Source organism: Giraffa tippelskirchi, chromosome 4 (genome assembly GCF_054371585.1).
Source record: "Giraffa tippelskirchi isolate mGirTip1 chromosome 4, T2T-mGirTip1v1.2.pri, whole genome shotgun sequence".
Lineage (NCBI taxonomy): Eukaryota > Metazoa > Chordata > Mammalia > Artiodactyla > Giraffidae > Giraffa > Giraffa tippelskirchi.
Window position 1 is genome coordinate 68,418,313 of NC_137278.1, and position 23,491 is coordinate 68,441,803.

The following is a 23,491-nucleotide window of genomic DNA, read 5'->3' on the forward strand; positions in this document are numbered from 1 at the left end:
CTAAATGCAGAACACTCTGGTCTCCTTGTGAAAAGTTCCATCAGCATTTGAACAATTTTTAGTTTTCTGGCACAGCAGTATTTCTAGGAGTTTAAATTATATTTTCTCTTCCCCAAACCTTGAATCATCTACTTTTCCAAGACACCTAAGTTTCAATAATAATTAAAGGATAAGCAAGCTTCTCTTGGTGTAAGGAAGTGAACAATTTGTTTGGGTTTGCCTACGTTGATTTTAATGTGTTTTGAGTGGAAACAATGAGATGGATATATCCAGAAAGTCAGAAAGGTCTAAATGTTTGATAAATGTAAATATTAAATATAAATATCTGGGATTATTAAGAGCCATGGGTATAGAATTGAATCACCCTATATAGTATATTCAGAATAAACAGAGAAAAGATAGATACTGGGACTCGGTAGATCAATTAATATTTATGTCACTTCTTAAATGAAAGTCTATATGACTCTTATGAACTAGTCAAGACATCATAATAGTCTAATGCTTAAGAAACCAGTAGCACTTCATTTATTTATTGAATATATGTAAATTTACTACAGACAAGTCAGTGTCTTATTATAGTTTATATACATTGCTTATGCATATCTTGGGGGGCATTTTTAATAAGAAATGTAAGTGAACACCACCCTCAGGAGACTAAATAAATAAACTTCTTGACTCATAAATATATATGTATATTACAAAGTGTCAAAAGAGCTCTCATTGGTAACTACTGAGTGTTAACATATTGTAGCCAAAGGACATGTCTTTCAATGACAAATGAGAATTATGAAGATTAACATGCTTTATGTATAAGTTCTGTTCAGGCACATCATATTACCATTTGCAGTAACTACATATTGCCAATTGCCTATTCTTGATTCCTTTTATCAAACTATGTCATATGTATTGTACTCTCACTTTAATGAGAAAATAAATACTGTGAAGAGTAGATATATTTTTATCACTACAATTCTATGATGCTTGCACCATGTCGAGAGTTGTATCACTTAAATATTAATATGTAAAAGTTATAAAGTAAATCAAAGTAATAATTGGATATTAAAGGCTTTTGATACAACTTTGGATTGCTAGTGTTGTTTGGGTAGTTTTTTTCATCTCTGATATAAGATTTTCTCTTGTATTTCTTTTCAAGAAATAAAATGCTTTTCATAACATGACAAATCTAACCTCTAATCTTTTACTTAATTTTAAAGTTTCCAGGATGTTACATTGGTTATTGTCTTTAACAAATATTGTGTTAATGTCACTGAGCAATGAATGACAGTAATGTCACAGTCTCCTCAATTTGTATGTATAAAATTATGTTTACATGTATTCTATTTTTTATGATACCTTATTATATTTTTAAATATAAGCATCTGTTTCTGAACATTCATTTCCATTCAGTTCAGTTACTCAGTCGTGTCCAGCTCTTTGAGATCTCATGGACTGCAGCAGGCCAGGCTTACCTGTCCATCACCAACTCCTTCCCATGAACTCATGTCCATTGAGTCGGTGATTCTATCCAACCGTCTCATCTTCTGTCATCCCCTTCTCCTCCTGCCCTCAATCTTTTCCAGCAACAGGGTCTTTTCTAAGGAGTCAGCTCTTCACATTAGGTGGCCAAAGTATTGGAGTTTCAGCTTTAGCATCAGTCCTTCCAATGAATATTCAGGACTGATTTTCTTTAGGATGGACTGGTTGGATCTCTTTACAGTCCAAGGTACTCTCAAAAGTTTTCTCCAACACCACAGTTCAAAAGCATCAATTCTTCATTGCTCAACTTTCTTTGTGGTCCAACTCTCACATCCATACATGACTACTGAAAATACCATAGCTTTGACTAGACAGACATTTGTTGACAAAGTAATGTCTCTGCTGTTTAATATGCTATCTTGGTTGCTCATAGCTTTTCTTCCAAGGAGCGAGCGTCTTTTAATTTCATGGTTGCAATCACCATCTGCAGTGATTTCAGAGCTCAAGGAAATAAAGCCTGTCACTGTTTCCATTGTGACCCCATCTATTGATGAAGTGATGGGACCAGATGTCATGATCTTAGTTTTTCGAATGTTGAGTTTTAAGCCAGCTTTTTCATTGTCCTCTTTCACTTCCATCAAGAGGCTCTTTAGTTCCTCTTCACTTTCTGTCATAAGGGTGGTGTTATCTGCATATCTGAGATTATTGATATTTCTCCCGGGAATCTTGATTCCAGCTTGTGCTTCATCCAGCCTGACATTTTTCATGATGTACTCTGCATATAAGTTAAATAAGCAGGGTGACAATATACAGCCTTAACATAATCCTTTCCTGATTTGGAAACAGTCTGTTGCTCCATGTCTGACTGTAACTGTTGCTTCTTGACTGGAATACAGATTTCTCAGGAGGCAGGTAGGGTGGTCTGGCATTCCCATCTGTTTAAGAATTTTAGGCGTGGGTAAATTATCACCTGGAAGAAACTTTTGATTTATTCAGCAAGTACGGTGTCAAAATTATTGCAAAGTTAGCATCAGTAATTGTATTAATTTTAATCCTAGTAAATTAAATATATTATATATGTTAACTTATGACACTGAGCACTGTCTAATCAAACCCATAAATAGTGAAGTCACTCTATCATATAACACGATAAGAAGATATTAGATATACGTAATTCATCTTTTGTCACGAATGTACGTATCTAAAATCTTTTTCACCAAATACATAAAGCAATGAGGTTAAAAGAATAAAGCTCGGAATTCTTTTTTTTTTCTCATTGATGGAGGAAGGCAAGACTTTATTCTAAATCACCAATCTAGGACAAGACAGAGCCTTGACTGACTCTAATTCATTGTTTTTCCCATTACACATTAACTGAAAAAATAAATCCTTCATACCCTTTTATTAAGGAGGCTACAACATGAGCAAAGGAGAAGGCAATGGCACCCCACTCCAGTACTCTTGCCTGGAAAATCCCATGGATGAAAGAGCCTGGTAGGCTACAGTCCATGGGGTTGCTGAGAGCCAGACACGACTGAGCGACTTCACTTTCACTTTTCCTTTTCAATCACTGGAGAAGGAAATGGCAACCCACTCCAGTATTCTTGCCTGGAGAATCCCAGGGACAGCGGAGCCTCGTGGGCTGCCATCTATGAGGTCACACAGAGTCGGACACGACTGAAGCGACTTAGCAGCAGCAACAGCAGCAACATGAGCAGAACCTGTGAAACCGGAATGTGGCAAAGAAGGGAATTCCTGGAAAGATTTCTCTTTGGATCAGTTTTTCAAATGTCATAGTTAAATGATCTTCATAGAGTAATTGCTAGTATCATGCAGTTAACTGCTGTGTCCTGTAAAATTACCCTTTAACTTTCACCTTCCAATAGCAAACTCTACAGAAGGAAGTCAGCACTGCACTCAGCCCTCATCTCAGGAGTGAAGAGTTAGGCTGCCACTTGAGAACAAAGAATAAACATAAGTCAGTTGGAATTCCATATGGAAAACTTGCCCGTTCTCCAACATTTATTAATTTATTCAGTCATTATTTTATTAAACTACTCCATTTTGTTGCTCAAATTGTTCCCACTTCTGCCATTGGGAGTTCTCACATTCATTTCTGTGCTCCACTGACATATTCCATCAATGTGAGTTTTGTTCTTTTTGAGTACTTTCTTACTATCTTGACACTACGAGATGCTTTGTGTTCATCTCATGTATTTCCTGCCCTAGGACTAAAACCAGACATTTTCCTGAGAAGTCTTAGATCCTTATATTGTAGAATGATTTTAGAAATCAAACAATGGTTGCTATATACGTTCACATTGGTTAGAGTATTGTTACTTTAGGCCTTCTCAGTTAACAAAGCAAAGAAAAAATAGGTATGTGTAATAACACTTATGCACACACATGTATAAACACATACATACATATACATTCTATATATAACCATTTGTATCATTATTAGAGTAAGCATGAATTTATACTAATGTTTCCAAAATTACTTTTGCTTATCTATTACCAGAAGATCATTCTAGTCTTCTGCCTTGAACTCTGTCACCTCCAAATCTAACAGTGAGAAACGTGGCTTCCAACATCCACCATTTGTTTACTTAATAGTATCAATTCTGTGATATCAGAGATGTTAACCCAAGTGGGAAGCAGTTTTATTAACTAAAGTACAGTGTTTACATTCAGTTTACTTTGTCTTTACTCTTATGTATTTCACTCATTTCCAAAGTTAGGTTAACAAAAGTTAGGTTAACACTTTTTCCACCTGCCTCCATAGATTCTCCTTTCAGGGGCTACATATTTTTCTTGGAATCTCTCAATTTTCTAATTACATATTTTAAAATGTTCATTTATTAAAGTGCAACTAATAGCTTTCTGAAAATAATATATTCTCTTGAAAACCAAATTAATTACCCTTAGGTAAATATGATATGTATAGAAATCACATTTTATATTCTTTCTTTGGTTAACCCAGAGCCCATATCTATAATAGCTGTATATTAAAAATACTTAAGGCAGTACTTAAAAATTTTCATTGAAATTTAAATCAAAAATTTTCTTTTATTTTAAAATATTTTCTCAATATCATTCCAAACTATTACCCTAACCTATCCCTTACTTTCTTGACCAGTTTGAAGGTTTTCTGAAATATATAGTATACAGTTCTGGTGATTGAATTGTGAGGAAATGTTGTATATTGGGGACCAAAGGGCTATGAATTAAAAGTTAGAAAACAATGCAAATAGAAATAATACATAAGAGAATGAAAAATAAGAGGCTTGTGATCACTTGGTCCCAGTGGCTGTGGTAGAGAGGATGCTAAATAGTCCTCTCTACCAAACAAGTATCCTCCCATGCGTTATCTGACAGCAATCCAACAGAAATGGGATGGAGAAAGATAGTGGCTTAACTGAAATAAATAAGGTTTTCATCAATTACAAATCAGTTTCATGCAAAGGAGAAAAGAAAAATTATTTCTGTCCTCAACTTTATTAGTTTGAGAAAAGAAAAATGGAAGGAGGCTGTCTGAATCTAAAAGTATCCTTTCCATTCATTTAAAAATGATTCCTTTTTGTGTGTATTTTAAAAATAATTGTCACAGAACGAGTAAAATTCAGGCCTTGTTTATTTTAGATGTGGTAAAAAAAAAAAAAAGCATGTTTAGAAATAAGCCACAAGGCAGTAAAATTGATTTCTGGTTTATCTGGTGTAGCTTCAAGTCCCTCATTGAGTCAGGGAATAATTGATTGCTGGAAACCTTGTAGCAGTGGTTAAAAATTGATAAATGTTAAAGTGGACACAATAGTTTATAGCTTTTTAAGAGTTGTGGAACCTCTATATTTCTCTCATCACCATCTCTAGATCATCAGGTAAAATTTAAAAGGCTTTTGTCTTTTTCTTTGTAAATTACATCCAGCTATTCAGGAACCCCAAGGCTGAAGGTTGGGTATCTTTTAGTTAGATGGGCAAATGTATGATTTATAAATGCAAGTTGTATATTGGGTAGTATTTTATTGCTTTTGCATTAGCTACACTAGTTAGAGCAAAACATTTAACAGTCATTTTAGAAATAACCAACTAGCAATCATTTAAAGTTTAATCTTCACTAATAAACAATATTAAAAATTAAGGTATTGAAATTTCTGCAGTGTTTCTCTGATTCACAGATTTATAATCATTGCTTTTAGGCCTGGAAGAGAATGAAAAATATGATGAAATCTAGCCCACTTTTTTATTTATTAGCTATTGTTCTTTTTTTATATAGAGGCTGAATTTTATTTCTCAAAGTCAAAAGATAAAATTTTCTAGTTGTGTCTTTTTCATGTTAAATATATGACCTCTAGAAAGATTAGTTTTAAAATTACCTAATGTACAACTATGCTGTCCAAATAATTTTGTTCATAGATAAAGGTGAAGTTTCTTACAGTTTAAAAAAATATTTCACATGACACCTGCAAACATGTTGGAGAGGCAGCAGTAATAAAGTAAATGTTTATATATTATAATTCTTATAATTTTTAATGTTTAACATAAATTTACATTGAAGGTGGTTTCAAAGAATTACTTAAGAAAACACTTTGAAAAGCATAAATATATTTTCTGGGTCTATATTAAAGAGTTTTACTATTATTTCCTTTCTAAGAACTTAAAAGTAATCTGAGATAAACTATATGGAAATAGAAAAAAAAAAGTATGCATAAACCTCACTGTTCTTTTACCCAGGCTGATTTCAATGGACAGAGAGGTATGTTACATACCAGTGATGAACTGATTTATGTTATTACCATATATTCTTATATACCAGATCCCAGGTATGCCCTGCTACCATAAATAATGCTTAATATACACCACTTGAGGAATTTATCTTTTTAGTGAATATATGGGGAAACAATGTGTGAAATGCTCCCTCAGGTAACATGAGGTAGAAGGCATAGCATTCTTGATTTAAAATGTCCAAATTAAATCAACTAGCTTACTCAGCAAATTCCAGAGAATGCAAGGGGAATAGCCTTTTAGAACCTAGGGACATACAAAATAGATAATGATGTGCTCCAATATTCCATAAACCCATCAAGTTATTATATACTTAGAAATAATTCAAGTGTATTTCTTTCAGTAAGGCATAAAAGCTGTAAAAATGGATCTTATTCTCATAAGCTTAAGAATTTCACTCAAGACTACTCTGTAAATATCAGTGGACACACATAATAATAAATGCACAAGGCTAGGAGATAAGGTTAATATTCCTTGTGAGACTCTGCTGAATAAACTTAGCAATATAAAAAAATACACTGTTTTATTTGGTTCTAAATTAATTTTGCCGTCATACTTATTTAAAACTCTTACAATTGTGGACTGGTTAAATGTTTAAGTTTTAAAAGACTTGTGATCTGCTCTTCAGTCTTCAGTGTATTCTTAGTTTAATTTAATCTGTGCTGTCTGACTCCCACAGCATAGAAAACATTGTTCTTTGATGCTAAGTGGATTTCAAAGATAACTAAGAGACAATATCAATTACTAAAACTTGGTTATTTGTAGGGGAGAAGAATCAGTAAAGGTCTCCTTTATGTCAGTGACAAAGAAAATAGAAGTATCTATGCTGCTGCTGCTGCTGCTAAGTTGCTTCAGTCGTGTCCAACTCTGTCCGACCCCATAGACAGCAGCCCACCAGGCTTCGCCATCCCTGGGATTCTCCAGGAAAGAACACTGGAGTGGGTTGCCATTTCCTTCTCCAATCATGAAAGTGAAAATTGGAAGTGAAGTCGCTCAGTCATGTCCTACTCTTAACGACCCCATGGACTGTAGCCTGCCAGGCTCCTCTGCCCATGGGATTTTCCAGGCAAGAGTACTGGAGTGGGGTGCCATTGCCTTCTCCAATAGAAGTATCTGTGGGTCACTATTAATTATAATACACTGTGGAGAAAGCATTCTTATTTATTTGAAAAGATCTTATAGAGAGCTGGTTTTTCAGTGCCTGGGCCAGTGCATATGAATGGCAAAATGGAATGAATATTATCAGATTGTCAGAATCAATACAGTAAGTAAAAGAAAATACTTATATGTGCATGTATATTGAGAGAATCAATTCTTAGATTGATAAGGAGTCTGGTGCCCCCCAGATGGAGAAAAGGACAAACTTTTTTTTTATCTTGTTTTGTCTTAGTCACTGCTGCCGCTGCTAAGTCACTTCAGTCGTGTCCGACTCTGTGCGACCCCATAGACGGCAGTCCACCAGGCTCCTCTTTCCCTGGGATTCTCCAGGCAAGAATACTGGAGTGGGTTGCCATTTCCTTCTCCAATGTATGCATGCACGCTAAGTCGCTTCAGTCGTGCCTGACTCTGCAACGCTATGGACAGCAGCCCAACAGGCTCCTCCATCCACAGGATTCTCTAGGCAAGAATACTGGAGTGGGTTGCCATTTCCTTCTCCTGTCTTAGTCACATAAGACACTTTTTTCTTAAGCTCTGAGTTGTTATGGTAACAATCTATTTCTTCTAAGACTAACTTTCTTTAAGCCCAGAGCTAATGATTACATCACTGACTCGATGGACATGAGTTTGGGTAAACTCTGGGAGTTGGTGATGGACACGGAGGCCTGGAGTGCTGCAATTCATGGGGTCGCAAAGAGTTGGACAGGACTGAGCGACTGAACTGAACTGAATGATTACATAATAAAACAACTCATCTTACTCAACTGTATGTTTTCTTTAAACTCTGTACTAATGATTATATAACAACAATGTACCTTGCTTGAGGACATGTTACTTCTTAAGAACCTTCTGAATAATAAGGCCTTGATAAGACTAGTGAGTGGGGCACTCTCTGCTCCCTTCTGATGTCTATGTCCTAAGCTTTCTCTATCCCTTCTTCACTCTAATAAATCTTTTGCCACACAAAGCTCTGAGTGACTGAAGTCACATCTTTGATCTCAAAGTGAAATTCTCTCTTTCCGAGATCATGAATCCAACACCATTCACCATAAGGTATCAATATATGGTTAGAAAGAAATTCACCAAAGTGGTGGCTTCCTGTGGTTGTTAAAATTGCTCATAATTAAAACTTTATATTGTTAAATGTTTATATATTCTCTAAATCTACAATGAATATGTTACTATACATAAATTTACTTTATATAATATATATATATATATATGTTTAAGGATTACATTGTTACAAAGATGATTTAAATTAGCTGATAAATATTTACAATTAGAAAATAAATATCCCATGTTACTATATATATTTTTTCCTTTTGTGATTTTTATATAGACATTGTAACATACATCTTTTAAAGGTGCCATTTTTAAGCTAGACTAAGTATGAATGCTAGAGGAAGAACTTGGGTTTACATAAGAGAAAAATATTTAAAACCTAGATAGGAAAGTTATTTAATTTCTATTTATCATAATTTCCCCATGTGTACTATGATGACAATTATAAGCCTTACTTCACAGGGCTGCTATGAATTTTAAATGAGATATTACTTGGAAAACATATAAGAACTTCAAAGAGTAACTCTCAATAAATCTTAGTATCAGTAGTAAAATTTTATATGTTCAGCTCTTCTGTATATCTTTCAGTTATAAAGTATCTCTATCAGGCATATAATTTAAATTATCATCATCTGAATTTACCATTGTCCTGAGGGGCAGTCTGTAATAACTAATTTATACTCATGTATTAATGACTAAACATGCCTTTCTTGTATGGGTCAGGAAAGAATGATTAAGGGTTGAACTGATGGGAATAAGTAAAAAGTGGGAAGACTAGAGGATTAAGACAGGAAGAGTCCAAAGAAATAGAAGTAGAGCTTGTAAATGCTTCCTTTTCAAAGACTTTTTAAAAACAATTACAATCACTGTCTATCAGAAAATTTTAATGTCTTTTTGCTATAAATTGGAGGTTATTTTAGGTAGCACATGCCAAGTACACTCCTGCAGAAGTATATTCCTTAGGGAAGTGCATACCTAGATGAATAAAGAAGCATCAATTAAATGTCTTCTCTGTGTCTTGGTGAGTCACCTACAATATTTATGTATCTTTTATTTTTAATTCAAGTATAGTTTATTTATAACCTTATGTTAATTTCTGTTGAACAGCAAAGTGATTCACTTATACATATATTTTCGTTTTCATATTCTTTTTCAAATTATTTTCCACTTTGGTTTAAATATAGTTCCCATATGTATCTTTGTAGTATATAAAATAAAGCATATAATCATTGAGGAATTCCATGGTATGAAACTTTTAGACATAGACACAAGAACAAATTTACCTTCTTTTATGTAGTATTTGAAATTCTGTATTTCTTTCTTTTTTCTTTACTGTCAAGATATATAAGAAAAAATCATAACAAAATTGGTTCATTCCTCCTACTTCATTTTTTAATCAGCATCTGTTATGTATTTACTTTGGTTCATTATGGCCCTAATTTAGATTCATTAAAAGATCTGAGCTGCCAAAGATGGTTCCTTACTTTAGCAGTTCAGGTGCCATGGCCAAAGTCAACCAGGAGTGCTGACTTCAGATCAGAGCACCTGTGAGATTAACTAATTCTCATGCATTGTCAAAACTGTTTTAATCTAGAATAATTGACTTGGCCAGAGTGTGGGGTCAGTAGTGTCATGTACCAAATTTATCTTGGTATGATTAGTTGCAGAGAAGAATTTTCAAGAGGTAGGGGACTCCCGAATCTCCATAAACTTCACAGGTTTAGATGTTCAGAAATGGATTTTGGAGTAATTGCTTTGATCTTTGACAGCCTTAATATATCATTCTCTTGGGCTGCCTTTTAGAAAACTTTTGGTGAACAGAAATCACAGATGATAGATTCATCACAAAAGGCCATGACATTAAAGCCTTTAAACATCAGTTCAATTCAGTTCAGTCACTCAGTCATGTCCAACTCTTTGTGATTCCATGAACCACAGCACGCCAGGCCTCCCAGTCCATCACCAACAGCCGGAGTCCACCCAAACCCATGTCTGTCGAGTCAGTGATGCCATCCAGTGATCTCATCCTCTGTCATCCCCTTCTCCTCCTGCCCTCAATCTTTCCCAGCATCAGGGTCTTTTCAAATGAGTCAGTGCTTCACATCAGTTGGCCAAAGTATTGGAGTTTCAGCTTCAACATCAGTCTTTCCCATGAACACCCAGGACTGATCTCCTTTAGGATGGACTGGTTGGATCTCCTTGCAGTCCAAGGGACTCTCAAGAGTCTTCTCCAACACCACAGTTCAAAAGCATAAATTCTTCAGCACTCAGTTTTCTTTATAGTCCAACGCTCACATCCATACATGACTACTGTAAAAACCATAGCCTTGACTAGATGGACCTTTCTTGACAAAGTAATGATCTGCTTTTTAATATGCTATCTAGGTGGGTCAAAACCTTCCTTCCAAGGAGTAAGCGTCTTTTAATTTAATGGCTGCAATCATGATCTGCAGTGATTTTGGAACCCCCAAAAATAAAGTAAGCCACTGTTCCTACTGTTTCCCCATCTATTTGGCATGAAGTGGTGGGACCAGATACCATGATCTTAGTTTTCTGAATGCTGAACTTTGAGCCAACTTTTTCACTCTCCTCCTTAAATTTCATCAAGAGGCTCTTTACTTCTTCACTTTCTGCCATAAGGGTGGTGTCATCTGCATATCTGAGGTTATTGATATTTCTCCTGACAATCTTGATTCCAGCTTCATTCCAGCTTCCTCCAGCCCAGTGTTTCTCATGATCTACTCTGCATATAAGTTAAATAAGTAGGGTGACAATATACAGCCTTGACATACTACTCTTCCTATTTGGAACCAGTCTGTTGTTCCATGTCCAGTTCTAACTGTTGCTTCCTGACCTGCATGCAGGTTTCTCAAGAGGCAGGTCAGATTGTCTGGTATTCCAATCTCCTTCAGAATTTTCCAAGGTTTTTTGTGATCCACACAGTCAAAGGCTTTGGTATAGTCAATAAAGTAGAAATAGATGTTTTTCTGGAACTCTCTTGCTTTTTTTGATGATCCAGCAGATGTTGGCAATTTGATCTCTGGTTCCTCTACCTTTTCTAAAACCAGCTGGAACATCTGGAAGTTCACGGTTCACGTATTGCTGAAGCCTGGCGTGGAGAATTTTGAGCATTATTGAGTAGCGTGTGAGATGAGTGCAATTGTGCGGTAGTGTGAGCATTTTTTGACATTGCCTTTCTTTGGGATTGGGATGAAAACTGAGCTCTTCCAGTCCTGTGGCCACAGCTGAAATTTCCAAATTTGCTGACATATTGAGTGCAGCACTTTCACAGCATCATCTTTAGGATTTGAAATAGCCCAACTGGAATTCCATCACCTCCACTAGCTTTGTTCGTAGTGATGCTTCCTAAGGCCCACTTGACTTCCCATTCCAGGATGTCTGTCTCTAGGTGAGTGATAACACCATAGTGATTATCTGGGTCATGAAGATCTTTTTTGTACAGTTCTTCTGTGTATTCTTGCCACCTCTTAGTATTTTCTGCTTCTCTTAGGTCAATTCAATTTCTGTCCTTTATTGAGCCCATCTTTGCATGAAATGTCCCCTTGGTATCTCTAATTTTCTTGAAGAGATCTCTAGTCTTTCCCTTTCTATTGTTTTCCTCTATTTCTTTGCACTAATCATTGAGGAAGGCTTTCTTATCTCTCCTTGCTATTCTATGGAACTCTGCATTCAAATGGGTTTATCTTTCCTTTTCTCCTTTGCTTTCCACTTCTCTTCCTTTCAGAGCTATTTGTAGGGCCTCCTCAGACAGCCATTTTGCTTTTTTGCATTTCTTTTTCTTGCACATGGTCTTGATGTCTATCTCCTGTACAATATCACAAACCTCCATCCATGGTTCATCAGGCACTCTATCAGATCTAGTCCCTTAAATCTATTTCTCACTTCCACTGTATAGCCAAAAGGGATATGATTTAGGTCATGCCTGAATGGTCTAGTGATTTCCCCCACTTTCTTCAGTTTCAGTCTTAATTTGGCAATAAGGAGTTCATGATCTGAGCCATAGTCCGCTCCCAATCTTGTTTTTGCTGACTATATAGAGCTTCTCCATCTTTGGCTGAAAGAATATAATCACTCTGATTTTGGTGTTGACCTTCTGGTGATGTCCATGTGTAGAGTCGTCTCTTGTGTTGTTGGAAGAGGGTGTTTGCTATGATCAGTGCGTTGTCTTGACAAAACTCCATTAGCCTTTGCCCTGCTTCATTCTGTACTCCAAGGCCAAATTTGCCTGTTACTCCAGGTGTTTCTTGACTTTCTACTTTTGCATTCCAGTCCCCTATAATGAAAAGGACATCTTAGGTAACTAATAGAGTCACAAAAAACTACTGCCTTTATGGCTCTACTATTCTCTTTTTGTAAATCAAGACCAGATACACATGCGCACCTTCACACACATGTACATATCAAACACATGTACACATCACACACAAATACTATGTACAGTAGGAAATAGTATAGCCAAATTCGTAGCTTGGTTTTATCAATTATGCAAGATTGTAACAGCATATATTTTACATTCTTAAACTTACTATTGACTTTTATTTCTTTCACCTATTCTTTGTCCTATTATTTCATTTTTCTCACTAACATTTTAATATCACCTATTTTATCCATTTTTTGCAAAAAATATGGTATATATTAAAAAATAAATTTTATAAGCTGCTCTGTGGTCATAAGCAAACTGTAAACTCTTTTGTGAAGTCTAATCAATTTTATGAAAGGATATAGCCTCAGATCCTACAAAGAAGATTTAGGAACTGGAGCTCTTTAGCCTAGAGGGGCTTAACACGAAGAAATTGTTTGGCAGTGCAGCTCTTTTTAACATACAGCTAGCTTGGCCAACTGGGACAGGACAGTCTCAGAAGAATAATCAGTTTTGGCTATAAATGACTCCCTCTAGAAAGGTCTGCATTGTATCACCTACCAGTGGATAGGGATTTTGAGAGGGTGGAAATTTTGAGGGGATGGAGTAAGTTTTGCATCACTAGAATTAAAATATGCCCTAGATTAGCACTCTCCAAATTTTACTGCTTGTATACAAACCTCTATTAATAGTTTCTTTTTTAATGCAACATACCATACATACATATACCATACATACTTTTTAAAGCCAAGTTTTGTCAACCTGGCTTATATATCCCTTGGTTACCTCGCAAAACATTAGTCCTTCTAATTATGTTTCTTCTATAGATTCACTCATACTTTATCCTCATACTCTTCTGAACTCCTGTTGCTTGATTTTACTTCTCAAAGGCATTCATTGTGTCTTTCAAAATACTCACATGTGACTATTTCCACATCCTCAATCTTATCAATGAACTTTCACTTCTTTGTCTTAAGATCTTATAAGTAAATAATTGTGCCCATATTCTACCCCTTCCCAACACACACACAAAAGTTCTGGAAATGGAATTGACAGCTCTTTCAATGCCATGCCACTATCAATTCTGTTCTAGCCTAGGTAGATATTTTGAGTACCACAAATATTTACCTCCTTGGCCTATGAATATCCAATCATTTTACTCACTATATAACTGGAAAGGACTTCTTGAAACACTAAGTATATCATTCCCAGATTTAAATTTCTTTAACTGTTATTTATTTTCCCACATATAAAATCTCAACTTTTACCATTACTGACAGGGACTTTCTTGATCGAATTCTACATTAGATTTCAGCATTAACCACCTGATCTACTTGAGATTTATTGAATTGCTGGAACTTCCTGAGCATGCCTTATTCTCTTTCACTTTTGGGTCTTCAAGACCTGAGCTTTGCTCTCCCTAGAAGGCTATTCTTCTTGTTTGAAACATTAAAGGACTTATTTTAACAACAACAAAAAAAATCATATAACATTGTATTAATTTAAGGAACAATTTGATGTATGTATATATTGCAAAATTTAGCTAACATCCATCACTTCATATAATTACATACTTTTCCTTGATCTGACCTTGAGTCAATAAAGTAATCCTTGTTATTGAATATCTCCAGAAATGCACCATAAAGTCATAGGGGTGGGGATTATATCCCCAGCATTCAGTGGCATAAGAGGGACTTAATTAATATTTAAATGCATTGAATTAAATTTAATCATTGCATTAAATGTAATCAAACTGGCTCTAACATGAAAGGAGGGATGGGTTATTTAATATAAAATAGTAGAAGTGAACCCAATGAATGAGCAGTACTGTGAAATACATTTTAACTGAAAATACTAGAAAACTTACAACATAGTTATCTAAAAATGGACTGTGCTATCTTGAGACACAGTAAGTTTTTCACCACTAGAATTAAAATATCCCATAGATTAGCAGTCTCCAAATTTTGCTGCTTGTACACAGGCCTCTATTAGTGTCTTTTTTAATGACACATACCAAACATATGGCTACCCTAGTGGATTAGTGTAAAGAATCTTCCTGCAATGCATGGGACTAGGATCCAATCCCTGGGTCAGGAAGATGCCCCGGAGACACAGCAAGTAGACACCTGTCCACAAGTCAGAAAGAAAGCTCTCACTAGGAACTAAATTAGCTGACACTTTGATGGACTTCTCAGCCTCTAGAATTATGATATACACATTTCTGTTGTTTAAGCCACCTACTTATGGTATTTTGTTATGGCAGCTTGAGCAAACTAATAGAGATGACTTAAAAAATAAAAAAAAAGAATCTCTACCATTTTCTTCCTGTGTATTAATGAATTGTTTTGTGTATCAGCCTAGATTCTTGCTCCTCATTTGGAAATTATTATGAAACTACATGATACTATTTTTAAACAATTACAGTATATATTTTTGGTTGGAAAATCTTATTTTGGGAATAGCACTGAATTTGGACACATTAGAAAATACATTAGGTGTGCTATGCTTTTGTTATGCAACCAAATGATTAATGAAGTTTTCAACATTTTCTGTATGCTGATGAACATGATTCAGTGGCTTATAAGCAAAACATTGTAAACTGGCACTCCTGGGGTATGGCATGATACAAAAGAGCATCATTTTGTTAACCTACTAATCTTAGATTTTCACTCTTACTAGTTAAATTTAGTTCCCATAACTCCATAAGTTATTCACTATAACATCTACTTCCAAATCATGAAACGTTGTCCTGATCAAAGGAAGATGAAAACACAAAGTTCTTAAAGGAAATGCATATCCCTAGAGTCTCTCGGTTATATACACTTTCAACTTACAGCTTTGTGTATTTGGAAGGACACCAGACAATTCATGGGGAAGATTTCTACTCTACCAAATTATTGGAAATATAGGAATAAATTTTACTTCCCAAATATTTAATGTATCCATGATTAGATAACATATTTGAAATGTTATTTCAAAAATTAACATCATATTTTGGCCAACAATTTCATGAAGTCATTTGAGTTCTCATAAAATCATTTCTAAAACAGATCCCATTTTTACACTTAGAAACTTTACTGTGTTGTTTTGATCTTTATAATCTATTTTTTAAAATCACATTGTATCTGCTCTAGTCTCTAGCCCAAAGCAAATCAATACTTTCTCCTACTCTTCTTTCTTTCTTCTTGTGTATAAATGATTCTAGAGAGTGGAACAGAGAGAAGAGAGAGGACAAGAAAAAAAAATGTGGAATTTACAAATATTACAGAGAACTTACACTTTTTCATAATGAAAGAAGTGAATATTTCTAAGATATTATTGTTGTTATAGATTCAGGCCCTGACATAGATTTTTATGCTGTGTGCTTGGGGCTCCACACCAATAAATCTGAGTTTGAAAAGATGTAGAAGCCTGTTTGCATATTGGCTTTTCTGGAGAAAGAAAACCAGATCTGAGGTCTTTCAGTCCAAGTTTTCATGGATGTAATCTGTTCACACTGTGCTGTCTTCTAGTTCTAATTTGTCATACTCTTTTTTAAAATGCCTTGGGTCTGCATCTTTACCTCACCACGTTCTAAATCATCTGTCAGAACCTTTGCCAGAGCAAATTTGCAAAGGCATAATAACACTCTGTCTTAACTATCACTACAAATTTTGCTAAAATAGAAATTATTTTTTTGTATGGAGTTTGTCATTTTTCTTAAGGAAAAAGTTGAAAACATCATGAATATCCAGGAGAAAGAGAGTGGCAGAATTCAAGAATATTCTAACTATGCAATAGAAAAGTATTTCACCTGCAAAATGATTTTGAAGAATATTTGGTGAGAAATTTATCTGGAAAAATTATTTTACTCTTAACTGGAAAAAGAAAAATGAGGATGGGACAAACTGTATTGTCTCAAATTTAAAGAACACATACATATTTTATGAACACAAATAATATTTTAAAAAGGTAAATGTTTAGCCAGTGCTAAAATATTAATAGTTCTTAAATCTAGATGCTTTACTTATGGTTTTAACATCAGTCTTTAAGCTTGTGTTTTTTAATTCTACAGCAACACGTAACATGTTTATAATCAGGAAAACGTTGTCAAATAACCCATGCACAGTCTCTGTCATATCCCTGATCGAAGTGTAGGTGATTATTTCTTTCTGTAATTCTGACTCTGTTTTATGAATAATGGATACCGGGTATCCTGACTTCAAAATAAGTCTGAGGCTGATCAGGGAAGATAATGTGGTCAATTAACTGTGGCTACCATTTGTTCAAGAAGAGCAAGTAGGAGCATAGGGCCCATGTTTGTCACCCTTTCTGAAAGGTATTTGCTTTTCCCTTTATATTTTAAAAAAATAATTTTATTTACGTTTTAGGACACATGGTCTGTATTTTCAATGTTCTCCAATAATTCTACAACTCATTTGGTTGAAACACCAGTCACACTTATAGAGTAACTTCTGATTTTTGACAAGACATTAATAGGAAGACTGCAATATTAAAAACATTATGAAAATAATGAGGTCACGGCTTACACCTAGATTAACTACTAGTACTCTATCTGGAAGTTGAATCTATTTCTTTCTCCCTGAAAGTGACACATGGGCCTTCCTAAAGAAAGTTTTAATCTTAGTAGTGTTACACAAATTTTATTACAGTGGAATACTGTGAAACTGTATTTATATAACTGTGGAGAAAAGGTGTCTTATATATAAACCTGTTTCTTAAATATTTAGAGCTTAACTTTTTAGGTAACTTTAACATTTATATTCTTTTGAAGTGTTAATATTTTTCCAAACATATCTTTTTGTGTTTGCTCTAACAAAAGAAAAAGTTAGAGTATTCTTAATCAGTCTTTAATACACATACTATTGTATTTCCCAGTTTAAGATATATTTATTCAAACACTTCATGAATTTATTAATAAGTGTCCCAAGATTTCCTTTTTGTGCCTCAACTGTTAGCGTAGTACATGAATCCAAAGGGCTTCTTTACCCAGACCTCAGTAGTCAGTCATAAATGTTGAGAGACAGATGGAAAGAGAGATAATTGGGAGGTCTTTTCTTCAATTTTTTTAACCAAAAGTACACTTGACTTCTTATCATGACTCCTTCTCGTGTTATTCACACACAGCAGATGTGTCCTTGGTCACTTCTGTGCAGTACACATGCCTGCACAGTTTTCACTGGTGCATCATGCTTGAGTTCCCGAGTTTAAAATTCTTTTGATTCAGACTTCATTTCCAGCTACTGTGACCAAAATATCACTAGGCCAGTGTGCATGAGGTTGGAGAGAGCTTCTAGCCTGGGACACAAACTATGCCAGAACTTTCTTCTAATATTCAAATTTGCTCTTGAGTCAGCTCACTAGCCCGGATCCTTTTCTTTATAAAGAGTTTCTATTTGGTATCAGTAGTGATGCTGTCTGCTGTAAAATGCAAGATGTCAGTGAGGTTTGAATCACTTTGAAACAATTGGGGCTTTAATCTATTTCTTTACAGAAAGTTCCTAGGATGATATGTAAATCTACTCTCATTCTTTCCTTGCACCTAGCTGTTCACACCAAGGAGATAAGTCTTTAAGGTAAACCTATTTCCTAACGTAACTGGTCACAGATTAGCATAGAAAAAAAAAATGAAATTCTGTCCAAGATAAAATTTTTCTTACATTCTACCATAGAAATGATTGTCAAAACATAAGTTTTGTCTTGAAATAAGGTATCCTACCTGATGATTGTCATCTTAATGACATGGCATTACCATTATGGGTATAATCAATTATACTTGACCCCCTCCCTTAACCTGAATATTGATTCATCCTTCAAAGCTTAGTTCAAAGAATTACTGTCTCCAAAGTTTTAGCAAACACTGAAGTAGAATTTTCACCATTTAATGGCTTCGCAAGCTGCCTTTTGTGGCTTATGGTACATATGTTTGCCAATATAAATGATCCGTTTGAGCTAAATTGCCACAGCTGCTAGAACACCTCTTTGCCCATATTTGCAGCAAAAAATAAATAAATAAAATCTTGAAAATCAAAATAAGGGCAAATTTCTCTCAAAAGCAAAAATAACATCTTTTTTTCCCCTCCCATCATTACAGAATAATAGGAGGAGAGAAAGGTATAGGCCAGTATTCAAAGGGTGTTACAGACACAAATGCGAGAGTGATTTTTTTTTTTTCATTCTAATAGGAAGAACACTATGTCAAGCACCTACATTAACAACTCATGTTCAAGAATGATGTAAGGAACTCTAAGAAACTCTAAGAAAACCTCTTCATGACAAGAACCATGGTTACCATGCAACACTATCAACAAGTATGTTATCCTTCTTTGGGCGTATACCAGACATATATAGCAGAAATATATTTATTACATAAAGCCAAAGTGCAACAGAGCAAATGGTTCCTAGAACAGATTTAGACAATACTGAAATGACATTCACATTAAACTGGCAGATTTAAAACAACAATAACAAAAATTGTCACCTATGAAGCACAATAAAGTGAAAATGCATCTGCAAATCAATCCTAAAAATTCTCCCAATGAAGAAGGGACAGCACATAATTTTAAATTCTCAGTAATATTTGCCTAACATGCTGATGAGATTATTAAGATTCTTGAGTAAAACTGATTTATAATACAGAGGGGATTTTTCAGTTGGAAAGGAAAGAAGTCTTGTTGTAAGAGTAGTTTGAAATATATAATGTTCCTAGGCTTTGCTCCCATAAGATCACAGGCTTGAAATTAAGTTCAATTCTTTGAATATTAAGCAAGATAAATTGATTGCAACTCATTTCACCAAGTGAATGCTCATTATTTTTTTAAAAATGATTAATTGAGGTATGTAATTCTCTTAGGCATACCTGTGGTGCTACACTTAAGTAACGGAAATCTTAAGCTTTCAGGAATGTAATCTAGACTTGTTTCTCCACTAAATTGTTTCTAGCTCAGCCATCTTTGTTCTTTTCATATTATTTTAGAGCAATGCCTGTTACTTTTGGAAAATTCTCCAGATAAAACCAATTTACTATCTTAAGAAGATCTAGAATGTTAAATTTTTTAAATTTATTTTTAGTTAATTTTTATTGGAGTATAGTTGCTTTACAATGTTGTGTTGGGTTCTACTTTACAGCAAAGTGAATCAGCTGCATATTTACATATATCCCCTCTCTTTTTGATTTCCTTCCCATTTAGGTCACCACAGAGTACTGAGTCGAGTTCTTTGAGCTCTGAAGTACATTCTCATTATTTAGCTATTTTGTACATGGTATCAATAGTGTATATATATCAACCCCAATCTTCCAATTTGTCCCACCTCCCCCCACCCCCCCGGTGTCCATATGTTTGCTCTCTATATGTGAGTGTCTATTTCAGCTTTGCAAATTAGATCACATATACCATTTTTCTAGATTCCACATGTTTGTGTTAATATCTATTTTTTCTCTTTCTGACTTACTTCACTCTGTAAGACAGTCTCTAGGTCCATCCATTTCAGTTTAGTAGAGACGCTTAGTCGTGTCCAACTCTTTGCAACCCCAAGGACTACAGCATGCCAGGCCTCCCTGTCCATCACCAACTCTCAGAGTTTCTGGAACTCTCTTACTTTTTCGATGATTCAGCGGATGGTGGCAATTTGATCTCTGGTTCCTCTGCCTTTTGTAAATCCAGCCTGAACATCTGGAAGTTGACAGTTCATGTATTGCTGAAGCCTGGCTTGGAGAATTTTGAGCATTTCTTTACCAGCGAGTGAAATGAGTGCAATTGTGTGGTAGTTTGAACATTCTTTGGCATTACCTTTCTTTGGGATTGGAATGAAAACTGACCATTTCCAGTCCTGTGGCCTCTGCTGAGTTTTCCATATTTGCTGGCATATTGAGGGCAGCACTTTCACAGCATCATCTTTCAGAATTTGAAATAGTTCAACTGGAATTCCATCACCTCCACTAGCTTTGTTCGTAGTGATGCTTCCTAAGGCCCACTTGACTTCACATTCCAGGATGTCTGGCTCTAGGTGAGTGTGAGCTTTCACACCATCGTGATTATCTGGGTCATGAAGATCTTCTTTGTCCAGTTCTTCTATGTATTCTTGCCACCTCTTCTTAATATCTTCTGCTTCTGTTAGGTCCATACCATTTCTGTCCTTTATCGAGCCTATCTTTGCATGAAATGTTCCCTTGGTATCTCTAATTTTCCTGAAGAGATCTCTAGTCTTTCCCGTTCTATTATTTTCCTCTATTTCTTTGCATTGATCACTGAGGAAGGCTTTCTTACCTCTCCTTGCCATTCTTTGGAACTCTGCATTCAACTGGGTATATCTTTCCTTTTCTTCTTTGCTTTTTACTTCTCTTCTTTTCACAGCTATTTGTAAGCCCTCCTTAGACAGCCATTTTGCTTTTTTTCCTTTCTTTTCCATGGGGATGGTCGTGCTCCCTGTCTCCTGTACAATGTCACAAACTTCCATCCATCGTTCTTCAGGCACTCTTATCAGTTCTAATCCCTTGAATCTGAAACGTTTCCTAACTTTCCAGTCATCTCTGCTGTGACCTGAAATAATGTTTTTAAAATCACTTAATGTAGCATTTTAAATTGTTTGTTTCAGACTGATTTCTCTGGACATCTAGTCCACAAAAATGTTTGAGAAGACTCAAACCTTTAAACACTGATCATGGATTTTAATGAAAACAAAAAGACAAAACACTTCATGCTTAAATGCCAGAGTCCTTTCTTTCTTCCTTTTTTCTTTTATATCTTTTCTGTACATTTTGTCTTATTTAGATTGAGATCCATCTCCTCTAATTTTATTCTCTAGAAACTTGCTGTTTTAGATAATCTTCTCCTTTAATTCTAGGAATCTGGTTCCTAGATTCTCCTAAAGGCATTTTGAATCCTTTACCAGTCTATAACTCTGTATTGTGTAGAGTGCAGGCAGGTCTCCTGAGGTCTCATGAGAAGCTTTTCCATAGGCTGTGGAATGAGCAACAGTCTGTAGTCCTTTGAGCTCTCAATATACAATTGCCAGTATATCTCTTCTCTTACGAAACACCAAGAGCAAGACCTCTGCTCCCAAAATTCTTCATGGCAATAGGTAAAAATTCATTCCTCCCATGTTCCTTCACCAAAGCTCCTCCAAAGCAAGAGGAATTTAATACATTCTGCCTTTTCTGTGTGCACAAGTCTTGAAGGATAGTTTGCCTTGTTTGGAACTGGTATTGTAGTTACCATCAGAATCAATTTGAGGAAATACTATAGGAGCTCTTTTGTTTGTCCTGGGACATATTGTTACAATGTCTTTGTCTTCCAATCTGCCCACCAATGCTCAGAAAAAGAAGTCAGATTTAAAATGATAAAGGTATCAGACACATGTATTTAGGCTGACGACATTTTGGAACATCTCACTGAGTTATTTGGCAGATTAATTATTAAATGCCCTCCAAACTCAAACAGTTACTTTAGTCTCTTTTTTTAAAAGCCCCTTGTAAAACTTAAAAAAAAAACAAAAAATCATTACTTCTTTTTATGATTTTAATGTTATTGACTACTTGGTTGAAAATTATTCCGTTCATGCTCACCCACCTGTTTTTCCTAATTACTTTTCTCTTTAAAAAACTTGTATCACTGAGTTGGAAGAAAATAATGAAATTATTGCTTTTTATGGGATACTGAGCTGCACTTTCACCCTTCATTCTCTTTCTGCTCACCTTAGCTCATCCTTGTGTGACTGAGACATCTTTGAGTTCAATCACAACTGTGTGTATCATTGTAATTATGATTTTAAGTCATGAGGAAAGGAATTAAGTTTAGCTGAAGTAGATAGATTCCTCTTAAAAAGATTATTTAAGAAAATGTCTTTGGAAATATGAGAAGGGCGATTGAAAGACTGAAGGAAACAAGGTACAATGTCTAAATTTCAAACCTCTCTGATAAGACACTGGAGTACAATAGTTTAAAGTATCAAGCCATGTTGTCTAGGAGCAGATCTGTTTTGCCATTTATTAGCTTTGTGACCTAGAATGAATTACAGTCTGCCCTACTCCTTATAGTTTTCGCATCCCAGGATTTAAACAAATGCAGCTCTAATTTTGATCCATGTTTGGTAGAACTTGTTTATGTGAAATCTGAGGATAAGAAGGGCTGACTGTATTTAACTTTCACTGCTTCAGTAAAATAACTTTTACCTATTTCATAGGGTTGTCGAGGATTATATGCAAATTAACTATAGAAATATAAATATTGCTAGTAATTGAGCTTCTACTGAAATGTGTCTAAGAATACACTAAAGAAAATAAAACAACTAAATGTAAGGAATCTTGTGGAATTAGGCACATACTGACAACATAATATACTAGTAGTGAGAACTTGGACAAGAAAGTCTATAACTCCTCTGGCCCTCAATTATTTTTATGTGAAATAACAATGGACTAAATTTTCCTATATTAGGACATGGGGAAACCATTCTGGGCTTATGCATAATTAGGCCTGTACTCTATGTGAGCTAGAACAACCTGTCATATGACCTGTCAGACATGCATTGTAGATAGGCTCTAACAAAGAAAAGAACTCATGTACCAGATTGTTTAGAATGTCTAATTTGAAGATAGGGATAAAAGCCCCCTACCCATGATGCTGATGCTAGTAC

The 23,491-nt window shown here is 35.1% G+C and overlaps 1 long non-coding RNA gene across 1 annotated transcript in view; it reads left to right on the forward strand.

Moving 5' to 3' along the window:
• Positions 1-20,730, forward strand: part of LOC145503592 (uncharacterized) — a 171,780-nt gene extending 151,050 nt beyond the window's left edge. Inside the window, exon 6 of the long non-coding RNA XR_014051580.1 lies at positions 19,045-20,730. This is a non-coding gene — a long non-coding RNA (uncharacterized LOC145503592). The remainder of the gene's footprint in view (positions 1-19,044) is intronic.
• Positions 20,731-23,491: the final 2,761 nt, after the last annotated feature.